This window comes from Acinonyx jubatus, chromosome C1 (genome assembly GCF_027475565.1).
Source record: "Acinonyx jubatus isolate Ajub_Pintada_27869175 chromosome C1, VMU_Ajub_asm_v1.0, whole genome shotgun sequence".
In the NCBI taxonomy this organism is placed as follows: Eukaryota; Metazoa; Chordata; class Mammalia; order Carnivora; family Felidae; genus Acinonyx; species Acinonyx jubatus.
Window position 1 is genome coordinate 168,390,485 of NC_069381.1, and position 14,367 is coordinate 168,404,851.

Sequence of the window (14,367 nt, forward strand, 5' to 3'; positions counted from 1 at the left end):
TTAAGAATAAAGGAAGCATATCATGCTGTCCCGCTTTCTAAATATCATAGCATTAAATAAAAGTTGACTTGCCTTGCCATTTCTTTCTTCTATCATTAATGACTTTCATATGCTAGCAAAGAATTAACAAGTAGACATTTGTTACCATATAATTTAAGGAAACCTTTTTTCTTTCTTTAGAGGAATATTTATTCAAGTTGTACTTAGTATGCAGTGGGTAGTTTCGAAGGATAGCGGCTCCCAATTTCCTCTGTTTCCTGTGTGTACATTCCAGTCCACTCATCAAGAGGTGGGATTGTCTCCTGCACCACCCCCACCTTTGGGTTGACCTTGTGGCTTGCTTCGACCAATAGGACACCGTAGAGAAAAAACTGATGCTGAGCGACTTCTGGACCTGGTTTTAAAGGGAGTGGCATCTTTTGTCTTTGCTGTCCTGGAACCCAGCTGCTATGATGTAGGTAAATCAGGCCATTCTGTTAGTGAGAAGAACCCTGTGGAGATGCTCTAGAATACAAGTCATATGGAGGGAGAGGTCACATGGAGTAAAGGACAAGTTGCCCACCCAGTAATTGTGCCAAGGCCCAGCCATATGAGTGGTCTTCTTCGTTGTTCCAGCCTAGCTGGCTCGGCCAACAATTAAATGCAGCTGCATGAGTGACTCCATTCAGCACCACATGGAACAGAAGAACCACCCATTCTACCTTCAGAATTGTGAGAAGTAATAGATTTCTCTTGTTTTGAGCCACTAACTTTTGGAGTGGCTTGTTATATTGCAATAGATAACTGATACAGTGGACATTGGGGGACCAGAGGATTGTGTTTTAACCTTAGTTATGAACCTTACTTGAAGTTGTTTGGTGAGTTTCCACAAGGTTAAGAAAGTGGTGTCTTCCACTTAGTAAATGTACAGTGGTACTATAAGAGTAGCAAGTGATTGATGGTAAGTTGAAAGAAGGAAATGCTTTTCAGGGTTGTCATGGAGGTGAGGCCACAGGCTCCTACCTCTTTGTCACAGCCCTGCATGGCCATGGCATGGAGAGGAAGATGCCCACAGGTAGAGGGAGGAAGAGAGACCACGAATGTAGTTCTCTTCTCAGGGCAGGTATTGGTCTAACTGACGGATGTACTGACACATTAAAATGATAATGACTCTTGGTAGATTGAAATCCAGAGATAGGGACACCTTATTCACTGTGTGTCAGTAATCGATGTGTAGGGGCAGGTGCTCACTTGGTAGGTTTGAATATAAAGTATAAGGTCTTTTTTTTCCATAAAAAAGAAGCAGTGATATATTTGAATTTGCTGGATGTGGATTTCTGAGCTATCTGTTTTCAAGAATTCTTACCTTTTTATAGACTCATTTCAACTTTGCATTTGAAACCAGATGGTTTATTCTTGAACTGCAAGACTGAATATATTAACCTTTAATGTAAATTCACTTACTCATCGAGCAGTTGGTTACTCCTACATTTTTCTGCATGACCTTGGTGATAAGGAACCACTTTTTGATTCTTACTTTTTTAATGCTTACTAGGAATTTTTATTTGAGAGTTGCCAAATCATCTGATTTGGATGCTTTAAAATGTAGAAGTCAGAATTAAATTGGCATTGCTAAGGTACTGTGGATAAAAGGGTTGTCACCACTCTATAATCTTGAGTTGTAAAGAAGCAATTTAAGTTATTTTCTATGTGGGTTGACAAGTGAGCTTTTTTTGTGGGTTAGAGTTGGTAAAACAAAGACTTATTCAAGCTGTGAGATGCATTCAAGAGTAAACAGCAGTACATGACAAGAGGCCTGTTTTGTCAGATATGTTTTTGACTGCTGTACAGGCTTCTGATTATGGGGGAAAAAAGGCCTGTTTGAAATTTTGGAATGATGGATCTTCCATAATGGGGATAGGTCGGTTTGGTTGCAAAAGAGAACAGGTGGAAAGCTTTATCTTGAACTACAAAGCTATCAGTCAGTTTTTCCTTATCTTTTAAATATCGTATGTTCTTAATAGTTTTTAAAGTTCAACTTTTTTTGTGGTTTTTATATAATCCTTTAAAGCTTCTTATATAGGTACTATTTTCTGGTTCTGGCCTGTTCTAAAAACTATACTTGAACTCACCTAGTCCTGTACAATAACAGACATTGTATGAATTGGTTTTTGAGTTGTGTTAGATCTTCAGTCCTATAAACAATGAACTTGATGGAGTTCAGTAAAGTTTAATAAGGCTGTGGCCAAATTCTACTAACTGTCAAAGCTTCATTCATTGTTATTCCCTAAATACTTCCAAAGAAAGAAAAATAAGGCAAAGTTATATGCTCTTATTAGGTTACTGTAGAGAAAAATAAATAAATATATGTTGGGATTAAAGTGCTACGGTGAGGCAGGATAAAATATCTTGAGATTGACTTAAATATAAAACTGGAAGGTGGATATGGAATTGGGTGAACGGGAAGGTATCCTTACTAGTTAATTTTTTTTTAATGTTAGAGTGAGCTACAATTCTAGCCAATGAATCTAGTGGGCTCTTTCTTTCTCATTACTACATTGAAAACCTGTTTACATAAAGAACTCAAGGACATTTGCTACATCTGAAATTTTTCCTTTTAATGTGCATTAAAAAAATTACATTCTTCCTAAAGTGGTGTTGCAGTTTTAACCTCAGCAATTTTGCGTAGCATAGTTTTCACATTATAGGGCCGGAGTTGAAGAGGTTTTCTGACAACTTAATTGATTTGTATTTAGTGTTCTTTGGCTTATGTGTTTGGGCTAAAAATAACCATCTGAAGTGATCTAATTTTAACTATTTAAGGATTCAACTAAATGGCATACATGGGTCTTTATCTTCATTTGGGTTTCAGAGAGTTTCTGTGGGTGATCATGGAGTCTGATTCTGATATTACGTGTTATTGTTTCATTGCCTGTTAGAAAGCAGATTTAGTAGTTTAAGAGAAAACCATCAATAAAAGTTTCTTGCCTTTGTGATTTCATTTCATTAATCAGCAAGAAATATTGATGTTTGTGGACAGAGACTGCTTTGATTTTTCTTCCTGACCAAGTGAATATGAGGTGGCATTCATTACTTTAATGGATAAATGGCCTGGAGCCTATTAGTATTATTCATCTGTTCGCTCACTCACTATGTGTGAACTTTATTTCTTTCAGTATGATATCTGATATAGTAGTAGGCTTGGCATTGCACTGTCTGATGCGTGTAAAATTTATCCAGCCATTTTGTTTTCAAAATAATATTTGCTGTTTAAAATATTAACTCGGTTTTAATAAAAACTGATTTAAGCTGTATAACAAAACCAGTTATTTTCCTTCCTGTTTATAATTTAATTGGAACATTTCAAAATGCACTCTGATCATTAAACTTTCTTTACCTTTAAAGCTAGCAGTCATAAATTCTTTAATAGGGTTTTAAGAATGACTAGAATTTCTAGCATTTAGGCTAGGTATACATTTTGGGTGACCTTGAAATCTTTCAAATTTCCATTTACTCAGTTATGAATAGGCATAATATGTCTATGTGCTTTGGGATATATTGATGTATTGTGATAAGATGTAAAATAAATGCACAAAAAATCAATAGTTTATGTATTTTGGTTAGGAGGTTAATGAAAGAAAAAAAATCCTGGGTACAATGGCAGCATAAAATAGAACTAATATTAAGTGTGAAAGAACTATATGAGGAAAACTTTAAACACTTGAACAAGTGAAGTGACATTCTTTGTTCTTGGATAGAACAAGCTGCATTATAGAGATGTCAATTTTCTTGTGAGAAATTCAACATGATCCCAATAACAATGAACAAAAGTCTTTTTTTCTCCCTCCTTTCTGGAGTTAGACAAGTTGCTAATAAAGTTGATGGGGAAAAATCATGAAAAAGGTACTGAAAAAGCTCTAAAAAAAAGAACAGGAATGAGGGGGATATTGAAATAGTCTATAAAGCCGCTATAATTAAGCCAATATAGTATTAGTTCTTAATTAGATAGTCTAATGGAAAAGTGGAAATTCCAGGAATAGACCCAAGTATGTGTTGAAATTTAGTATCTAATAAAGATGGTATCTAAAGTCTCTATGGAAAAGAACTTTTAAAATAAATAGCATTGAGAAAACAGGGCATTTCAAAAATGATAAAATCAGGTCTATGCTTTACATGAAACACTGGAATAAACTGCAAATGTTTCAGAGATTTAAATTTAAAAAAACGTGACACTATTCCAGTACCAAAATATAACATTAGCGAATTCCTTTATAACTTTGGTGTGGGAAAGTCTTTCTATTTATGATCCAAAGTTCAGAAGAAAGAAAATTAAAAAAAAATGATAAAATTGATGACATAAAACTTCTGGATGGGAAAAAAAAATCATCAGCAGTCAAAATACAAATGACCAGTTGGGAGAAAATATTTACCACTTGTATAATAGACAAAAAGCCAAGTGTCTTAATATTTAAAGGGCTTCATAAAAAGTGAGGAGAAAAAAGCCACAACCTGATGGGAAAAAATGGGCAAAAGACTTAAACAGTGCACAGAAAAAGATACCTAATGGTTTTTAAATATGTGGAAAGATTGAATGACTGGCAAAAACATAAAAGCTTGACAATATACTTTGTTGGTAAGACTGTGGAGAAACAAATATTTTCATGTATTCTTGGTTTGAGGACAAACATTATAACCTCTGGAGGAAAATTTTGCAACCCTAATAAAATTAAATGTGTACTTACCTAGTGACCATTTTAAGAGATTTACTTTGAAGATTCCTTTACAAAGATAGGAAATAAAAGATGCAGAGGGTTGTTGATTGCATCACTCTTTGTAATAGCAAAATACGGTAAAAAACCTAAATACCCAAGTCTGTAAGATTGGTTGTATATGTAGAATACTATGTGGTAATGAAAAAGTTTTTACAAACTGACAGCAAACAATTTCTGTAATTTATTTTTATTAAAAAAAATACAAGCAGGAGTGCCTGGGTGGCTCAGTTGGTTAAGTGTCTGACTTCAGCTCAGGTCATGATCACAGAATTGGTGGGTTGGAGCCCTGTGTCAGGCTCTGTGCTGACAGTTCAGAGCCTGGAGCCTGCTTTGGATCCTGTGTCTCCCTCTCTCTCTGCCCCTCCCCCTCTCATGCGTTGTCTCTCTCTCAAAAATGCATAAACATTAAAAACATAAAGAAAATTAAAAAAACAAAAAGATACGAGCAGGTACAGAAGAGTGTATGTATTTAGCTGTGGTAAGCAGCTGCCGGTGGCGTGATTTTTGATGATCCCCCCCCTTCCTGGTATTCATGCCTTTGCCTTGAGTATAGCTGGGATTTGTGATTGGCATCTCACAGGTTACAGCAAAAGTAATGAGATATCATTTACGTGACTAGGTCACAAAAGACTGTGGCATCCATCTTGGTGGTGTCCTCTTTTCCTGAATCTCAGATGGAAAAGGCTCCTCTGGGCAGTCTCCTGCAAATAGCTTTCAAGGAAGTGAGGTCCTCAATCCAGTAGTTTGTGAGAAACCAAATCATTCAGCAACCACTGAGTGGGCTAGTGGGTTCTGCTTCAGTTGAACATTGACATGGCTATGACCTGGGCTGCCACTTTGATTGTGGCCCCGTGAGGTACCCTGGGGCTGACACTGTGATTGCAGTTCCATGGGAGACCCTGACACAGGAACCACCTAGCTAAGCTCTGCTTGAATTATTGACCCACAAAAACTGTGAGATACTAAAACTATAATTGTTCTAACTTGCTAAGTTTTGTAGTAATGGGTTATACACAATAGATAAATAATACGATAGTAAATGTATTTTGTATATTAAAGAAGACAAAGTAAAAATATGTATTTACTTTTACAAAAAAAGCACATGAGAACAATAAATTAGCAGCAAGAAGTCAAGGTCTGAGTATTTGTGAAGTCAAGTGAATTAAAACCTCAGGACCTGACTGCCCTTGGGAAAGTTAAGTATTCAAGTATACAAATGCATTTTTTAGTATAGTTATAGCTTTGTCATAATGAGTTTGCATGTAGACTTACTGGAAATTAATTCTAGTTCATGATAAAACTTGAAATATATACATGTTTCTGGTGAAATTTTGGCCCTCAGTTCTGTGAAGAATTTGTTTCTGAACTGGAAAGCTGACTTGTTTTGCCCTATAATGATTTGACTTTGTTCACAGAAAAATGCTTGAGTTAAAGCAAGTTCTTATTTATATTCAGCTTTTGCTAAAACACATTTAATGCAGAAATTTAACAAGTCTTTGAGATAATCTGGGTGTTTTTAAAGAACTGTGAAACCTCACAAAGTGATTCTTTTTATTTACAGAAGCTCCCAATGCGTAACTTATATAAATTTACAAATACTAAGTGTCAATTCTCATTTCACAAGCTTGAACAACTTGCTGCATCATTCCAGTTATTTGGGAAAGAGTTTGCAGGACATGTGGACTGAAAGATAATGGGTCAATGAGGTTATTCCGGAGGAGTTAAAAAAGCACCTCTCCCTCCTGCCTTAACCTCTGAGGGAATTTACAGAATTAGATGAAGGTGAATAGCTTTAGTATAAAGTAGCTATCTTTTGAAAATTCTTAACATACTTCAAAATGTCACTGGTTCTATTTTTTCTTTTTGTTTCTTTTATCTCTTCTCTTCTCTTTCTTTTTTGTAAGTAGGGCCATAGTAAGTCCAGGTGAGCTAATTTTTGCATGGGGAAAATAATTTTCTTTGACTTTATCCTTAGATTATTTAGTCATATCACCCTTTCTATGCACGTGGGAACATCCATCACAAGTGTCTTGGAGCTTAAATTCCTATCAAACATAATCTAATGTATTCAATGTCTTGGCCAACCATAAAAGAATGGATACACATAGTCATTTATTTTTAGCTATGTATTTTTTAAGTGATGAAGTGATCCCTCCAAAGATAAGAAGGTATGGTGTCATTGGCACTGCTTGGTAAAGGTACCATTTTTTATGGCTCACCAGGCTCTTAATCATGAGGGCTTGAGGGTAGGAATGACGTAAAAAGTAATCCCACATTCCTTAAATGCCTAAGGGAAAAGTGTAGACCTAGGTGACCCAAGGCTTAGTTAATTTAAGTTCAGGATATAAAAAAAGGACCTTCCTGAGTACAGTGAATTGTGAGTATGGAACATTGGCTAAAATAGCCTATTTGTTTTAGTTCTGGCAAATTGGAAATTTTGCCTCACTCGCCTGTTGTCCTATTGGTTAGATACAAAATTTCTTTGATGGAATTTTCCTAGAGAGAATATGATTAAAAAAATAAAAGAGTAGTAATGTGCCTCTGAAAGCCCCTCGCTGACTCCTTAGGAATGAACCCTAGCTGAGTGCCTCTCCATGTGGACCCAGCTGAAGCATAACACTCTTTCTTATAGAGAGAAGAGAATCATACTTTGAAATCTGGCATGAATTAAAGTTAGATCTGGGACAGACTACTGCTCTCCCGGGGTTTTTATTAATGTGGGTTGTTGACCTTAGGACCTTTTTTTTTTTTTTTTTTTTTTAATAATCCCCATTAACCACTCAGGCTATAAATGTATCAGGACAAAACAATTGGAAATATGCAGGGAAATAACATTCTCTAAGACAGAAGAAATGAAGAGAAACTTCCTAGCATAAAAGAGACAGTGACCTGTGGTGTGGCTAGAGGCCCAGGCTGAAGCGTGAACTTTGGTTGTTTGGAAGAGAGAAGGAAGTGAGAAGATCATGGAGAGAAAAAGCATGAAATATGTCTGAAATTTTGAACAAGCAAATTAAATGTGTGGTGGTGTGGGCAGGCAGCACAGATGTGAAGTCGTAGCCCTTGAAAAAGAGGAAATAGAACATAAGGTTTTTGTTACATGTGTGATTAAATCTCATGGGTCTATGGAGAGGAAAATTGAGATGCTGGAGAAACAAATGATGCTGTAAAAATTGAAGTGCACTGATGGAGGCAGAAGGTGAACATCCCTGAGGGAGATAAGATTGTTTTCATGATTTCTACTTGGAGCTAGTTTTGAGGATAAGCTGGAACTTCCCACCACTGAAGAACATAGCTATCAACCCATTCTTGTAACCACATGTCGTGAATGTTCTAGTCAATACTAGCTGCTGATTCTTGACTGAAAAAAAAAATCAAGCAATTCAGCAAATTCTTACCTTTAAGTGCTTCTGCTGTTTTTGAGTACTTGCTGGGCATAACAGTAAGAGTTTTGCTTTTATTTATTGATGCTCTTCTATTCTTTCTGTACCTAGGTTTCAACCTCTTTGTTTTTTCTTCTTTTGTCCATATACCTACTTTAGAGCTCAGTTATATGAAACTTTTGCCTGAAACTATTTAAAAAGAGTTTCTAGTAATTGAGTAGTGTGTGTGTATGTGTATGTGTGTTTGTATGTATGTGCATATTTATATACATAAATATTAAAAATAACTATTAACCAACCAAATATAGTGCTTAGGAAGTCAGGATTGCAACGGACAATGGAATCAGATATAAACATTAATTATTATCTTACGATCTTTGAGAAGTTATTAGTCCTTCCAATGTATATTTTATAAAATACTGAAATAAAGAATGAGATGAGAAGGTTAGTATCATTTTTATATTTCCCAAACCGATTGTCATTTTTGTATGCATGTATGTGCAGGAAATCACATTGAATCCATTGGTTCAGAGACTTTTTTTTCAATTCAGCTTTATTGAGGTATAATTGGCATAAAAATTTAAAGATATTTAAAGTGTACATTGTGGTTATTTAATATATGTATATGTTCTGAAAGGATTCCTCCATCTAGATAACACGTTCATGATCTCACTTTTTTGGGTGAGAAAATTTAAATTCTACTCTCTTAGCAAATTTCAACATATGTAATACAGTATTATTGACCATAGTCAACATGTTTTATATTAGATCCTGAGACCTTATTCATCTTCTAGCTGAAAGTTTATATCCTTTTAACAACCTCTCTCTATTTCCCCCACCCTCTAAATCCCTGGCAACCACTTTTCTACTCTCTATTTCTGTGAGTTGGACTTTTATTTAAGATTCTACATATAAGTGATACTATGCAGTATTCGTCTTTCTGTGTCTGACATCTCACTTAAGCATAATGCCCTCAAGTGGCATCCATGTTGTTACACATGGCAGGATTTCCTTTTTTTCTTACAGTTGGATAATAGTCCAGTGTGTATGTGTACCACATCTTCATCCATTCATCTGTTAATGGCCATTTAGGTTGATTCCTTATCATGGAAATTGTGAATAATGCTGCAGTGAACATGGGAGTGCAGCAAAGACTTTTAAATACAAATGCCTTTGTATGGCAGCTAGTTGCTGACTGATATTTTTTCAGTCAACTCCCTGTCTCTTGAACTGCCCTGCCCACCACCCAACATCTCCTTCCTCTTGTGAGACCCCACCTTGCTTCTGGTATGCTGCTTGAGTGGTGTTGGTGGGTTACAAGCTGTGGAAACGGTGTTATGAAGGAAATGCCATGCTGTCTTCCATGTTTCTGTGGAATGGACCTCAGTCAGCAGTGCCACAGACCCATTTCTGTCATTATAGAGCAGGGCAGGGAAAAAAAAAGAGGCAGAATTTAGATTGTATAGAGTGTTTAGTCCAAAAGATAGAGGTTCAGTCACAAGGTAATTGATGGTACCTAGTTTGCAGAGTAGGTGGAGAAAAAGCTTCCAAGTCAATCTGTTGAAAAATACAGGTATTTAAAGTCAACGTGGGGCAATTGTTGGCAATAGCTGAGGAAGTTTGCAAGTACTAGTAGCAATTTTGTTTCACATGCATAAACATCTTCATCCTTATCGAGTCATATAGAACAGAAGAATATGGAACACTCCAGGAGAAAGCTAGAGCAAACCGAAGCAGGAACAGTTATCTTAACTACACTTGTTTAAGAGTTTCAGAATTTCCTCTGAAGGAGAATTAGAAACCAATATTAGAGTTTCGCAGTATATTTATGTGCAATATGTTATACATCTGAAAGTTAATGTATAGTATAGAAAGATGCTAATTGTTTTCATGCCATCATGTGAATTCTGTCATTTCCAACTTCTTGTGTGTGTGTGTGTGTGTGTGTGTGTGTGTGTGTGTGTGTGGTTGTTTTGGTTGTTTTTTAATAAAGATTCGAGTTCAAGGACCCCTTTAGGTATTCGAATTCTTTATATATATATATATTTTAATTTTAGAGAGAGACAGTGGGGAAGAGGAACTGAGGGAGGAAGGGAGAGAGAGATAGACAGAGAGGGAGGGAGGGAGGGAGGGAGGGAGGAAGGGAGAGAGAGAGAGAGAGAGAGAGAGAGAGAGAGAGAGAGAGAGAGAGAGAATCTTAAGCAGGCTCCACACTTAGCATGGAGCCCAAGGAGAGGCTTGATCCCACGACCCTGGGATCTTGACCTGAGCTAAAATCAAGAGTTGGTTGCTCAATCAACTGAGCCAGCTAGGCACCCCTCTAATTCTTAATATTTGGAGTTACAAGTATACCACCTGAGTTTTAGTGTAAAGATTCTGATGTGCAGAATAAACAAAATAGGTAAGCAACATCACTTACTAAAATGGATTAAATATGTTAAAGTGCACTTACCTAACCTTTCACAAATCACCTTTTAGTATCAGCCATTTTGGGGATTTACATGGGGTAGTAGGCCTTCAAGGCTGTGAATCATCTAATTAGTGGTGATTTTATTCAGTCTTAGGTGAGTTGTGGGACTATAAAAGAATAAAAGTGATGACCATTCATTGGTTGTTAATTAATTAGACCAATGTTTATTGAGTATCTACTATGTGTCAGGTACTGTGCTAGGCATTTACATTATTATTATTATTATTATTATTTCATTTTGATTTTAATTTTATATATTTTTTATTTTTTAAAATTTACACCCAAATTAGCATATAGTGAAACAATGATGTCAGGAGTAGATTCCTCAGTGCCCCTTAGCTGTTTAGCCCATCCCCCCTCCTATAACCCCTCCAGTAACCCTCAGTTTGTTCTCCATATTTATGAGTCTCTTCTGTTTGTCCCCTCCCTGTTTTTATATTTTTTGTTTCCCTTCCCTTATGTTCATCTGTTTTGTCTGTTAAAGTCCTCATATGAGTGAAATCATATGATTTTTGTTTTTCTCTGACTGACTAATTTCACTTAGCATAATACCCTCCAGTTCCATCCACATAGTTGCAAATGGCATGATTTCATTCTTTTTGATTGCTGAGTAATACTCCATTGTGTGTGTGTGTGTGTGTGTGTGTGTGTGTGTGTGTATACATACATACATACATGCATACCACATTTTCTTTATCCATTCATCCATCGATGGACATTTGGGCTCTTTCCATACTATTTTTCAATAAAATTTAAATTTTATTTCATTTTAGTTAATTGAAAAGTTAAAATTTAGAGTCACATGTGGCTAGTGGCTTCCTTTTTTGGATAGTGCCTAGAATATGAAACAGTTTTATGGTTCTAAGTATCTTGTTTGTTTCTTTTCTTTTTTTTCTTTGTTATTATTTTTTAATGTTTATTTATTTTTGAGAGAGAGAGAGAGAGAGACAGAGCGTGACTGGGGAGGGGTCAGAGAGAGAGAGACACACACACAGAATTTGAAGCCAGCTTCAGGCTCTGAACTGTCAGCACAGAGCCTGACATGGGGCTTGAATCCACAAACTGTGAGATCATGACCTGAGCCAAAGTTGGACCTGAGCCGACTGATCCATCCAGGCACCCCTCTTTTTTTTAATTACTATTTTTAAAATTTTTATATTAAGAGAGAGAGTGTGTGTGTAAAAGTGGGGGAGGGGAAGAAGGGGAGAGAGAAAGAGAGAGAGGAGAAAGAGAGACAGAGAGAGACAAAGAGAGAGAGAGTCTCAAGAAGGTTCCATGCTCAGCACCTTAGCACAGACCCTGGGATCATGACCTGAGCCAAAATCAGGAGTTGGATGCTCAGCAGACTGAGCCACGCAGGCACCCCTCTTGTTTGTTTCTATTCTTAGATTAATTTTTATTAGTCTAAAAAGGGGTCCATTACCAGCAGAACTTTCCATGTTTGGGGGTCTTTCTAGTAAGTAGATAGAGAGATCCTTCCATTTACTCTAATTCTGCTTCTACTAGAGCTCTTTCTTTTGCATCCTGCCTCTGAATCCAGTCTTGTGAACATTAAATGAATTTAAAAGTCACTATAAACACAGCATATGTTGTTGATGTTTTGCTAAAATATACAATTGAACTGATATTTTTTGAGGTTGCTATTCTTGATTTAGCACATAGGTTAAGTCAGTTTTCAAAAATGTTTTTGAGAGTCACTGTTTTCTTTGTGTATGTGCTTTTTAAAAATAAAATACTCACTAATGGGCAATCTTAAAGGGTGAGGACATTCTTTTTTGGGGCTATTAAGCATATGGAGTGTTTGCATTTTCAGAAAAGAATGAATTAGTGGAAAATAAGATTCTGTTATGCACTGGTGTGGCAGCTTTGCAACATAATGTATCATAGGCTGATTACAATTCAGTCTTTCAGCAGGATTATACATGATCAAAGCTTTTGGATTTAGAATTATTTGGCTTAAATGATTTGAAAATAATGTCACTGTTTAACTTAATGCTATCTTCTCTCTGTTCTGATAATGATGCTAATGGTGTGCTTAAGTGAGGCTCTCCGTCTCTGATTCTATCTAATTAATTATGCATATATTCATTCAATACATAAAAATCTCAGTTTACCATAGGTTTAAGTTATTAGTAGGATTAACCATTTTACCTTACAAATATTAATATTTAAAGACCCAGCTTTTTTCTCTCTTCTTAGAATTCTTTTGCAATCAGCTAGCATAAAAGAGAGAACATAGAATTTCACTTTGCTTGATTTTTCTCAAATGAAATACAGTCCTGTCAGACTCTTTGCCAAGTTATTTTCAAATCTTTAAGAATGGAGATATATTTCTTTCTTTAAGAATGGAGATATATATAGTTCTTTTAACATAGTGGCTTTTAGCCTATGATATTGATCCTAATTATAGTCAATAAACATTTGTGAATCAAAATGATAAGAATAATGATAAGGATTATCAGAGAAGGTAGAGAATGTTGTACATGTCTGTTGGTTACCTTTCCTTGATACAGGTAAGCCATCAGGAGACATTCAGAGAGCTAAACTTTTGATCTTCAATAGGAGATTAACACTTCGGTAGGACTTTATATATCTGAATGTGTTCGGTGAGCAGTACACTTTTGGAACAGCAAAGGCTGGACATTGCAAAGAAAAATGAAATAGGATAAAATGAAACAGAAGAAAAGCCCTGAAAGAGAGTGGGTGGAATCCAAAACAATCTTCTTCTAGCTCATATTTTGCCTGCTTAGACTCGATGATGAAACAGAATATGATATGAGTAAGAGGTTGTCAATTCAGCTCAATATTATTTTCCCTCAGAATTAGTTACTTGAGTGATTCAGTATTTACAATTTAACTGGCTTTTTTTCGATTCCACAAAATTTTTCATATTTCCTAAGTATATATGTAAAAAAATTTATGACACAATCTAAAAAATTAAAAGATATTTTTCTAGGTAGGCACATGTATACATATAAGTATGTAAATATGTTACATGTGTACATATCAGCTAAATAAAATATGCCTTAATGTATAATAATATATTTATGCATATATGCTTTCATGGAATTGAATTATTGGGATTAAAAGCAACTTGCTAGGTTCTCCCAGAATAAAAACACCCTTTGAAAACTCAGGTACTTAGGGGGAAAAAATACTAACCTTTCCAAGTCCACTGATTTACCACATAGTGAAATTCTGAGATAGTATTTTAATATTTTTCTGTTTATTTAGTTTTATTTATCTTAAATCACCTTATGCTTATTTGATTTCTGGATATATAATAGGATAAAAATTATGCTAAAACTATTTAGCCTTCATTCCTACTTTTTGTATTTAGAAGTTTTTTTTTTTTGAGCAAGCATCTTATGCACTTATTTTAAACTCTTGACAAAATCAATCTTACACAGATCACAGAGTACAGTATAAACAGTTACAAGAATTCATTTAGTCATATATCAGATCATCCCACTGTACACTTGAAAATCTTAGTTTTGCCAGTTCTACCTCAGTAAAACTGAAAAAAATAGATAGCTTTGTTCCAGTGTAAGGCAGGATTTTTAATTATTGTTACCTGATTTGTTTGAATATATTTGAAACAGATTATTTGTTAAAAATATAATTCTGTGTCTTTGGGGAAAAAAAGAACTCTTTTAGGATAAATGAGACTACAGTGGGGGAAAACAGACATCTGGGAATAGAAAGACTCACGTTCATGTCCTGGGTCAGGTTCATGTTCCTAACATTTCTGTGCATTTAGGCAGTC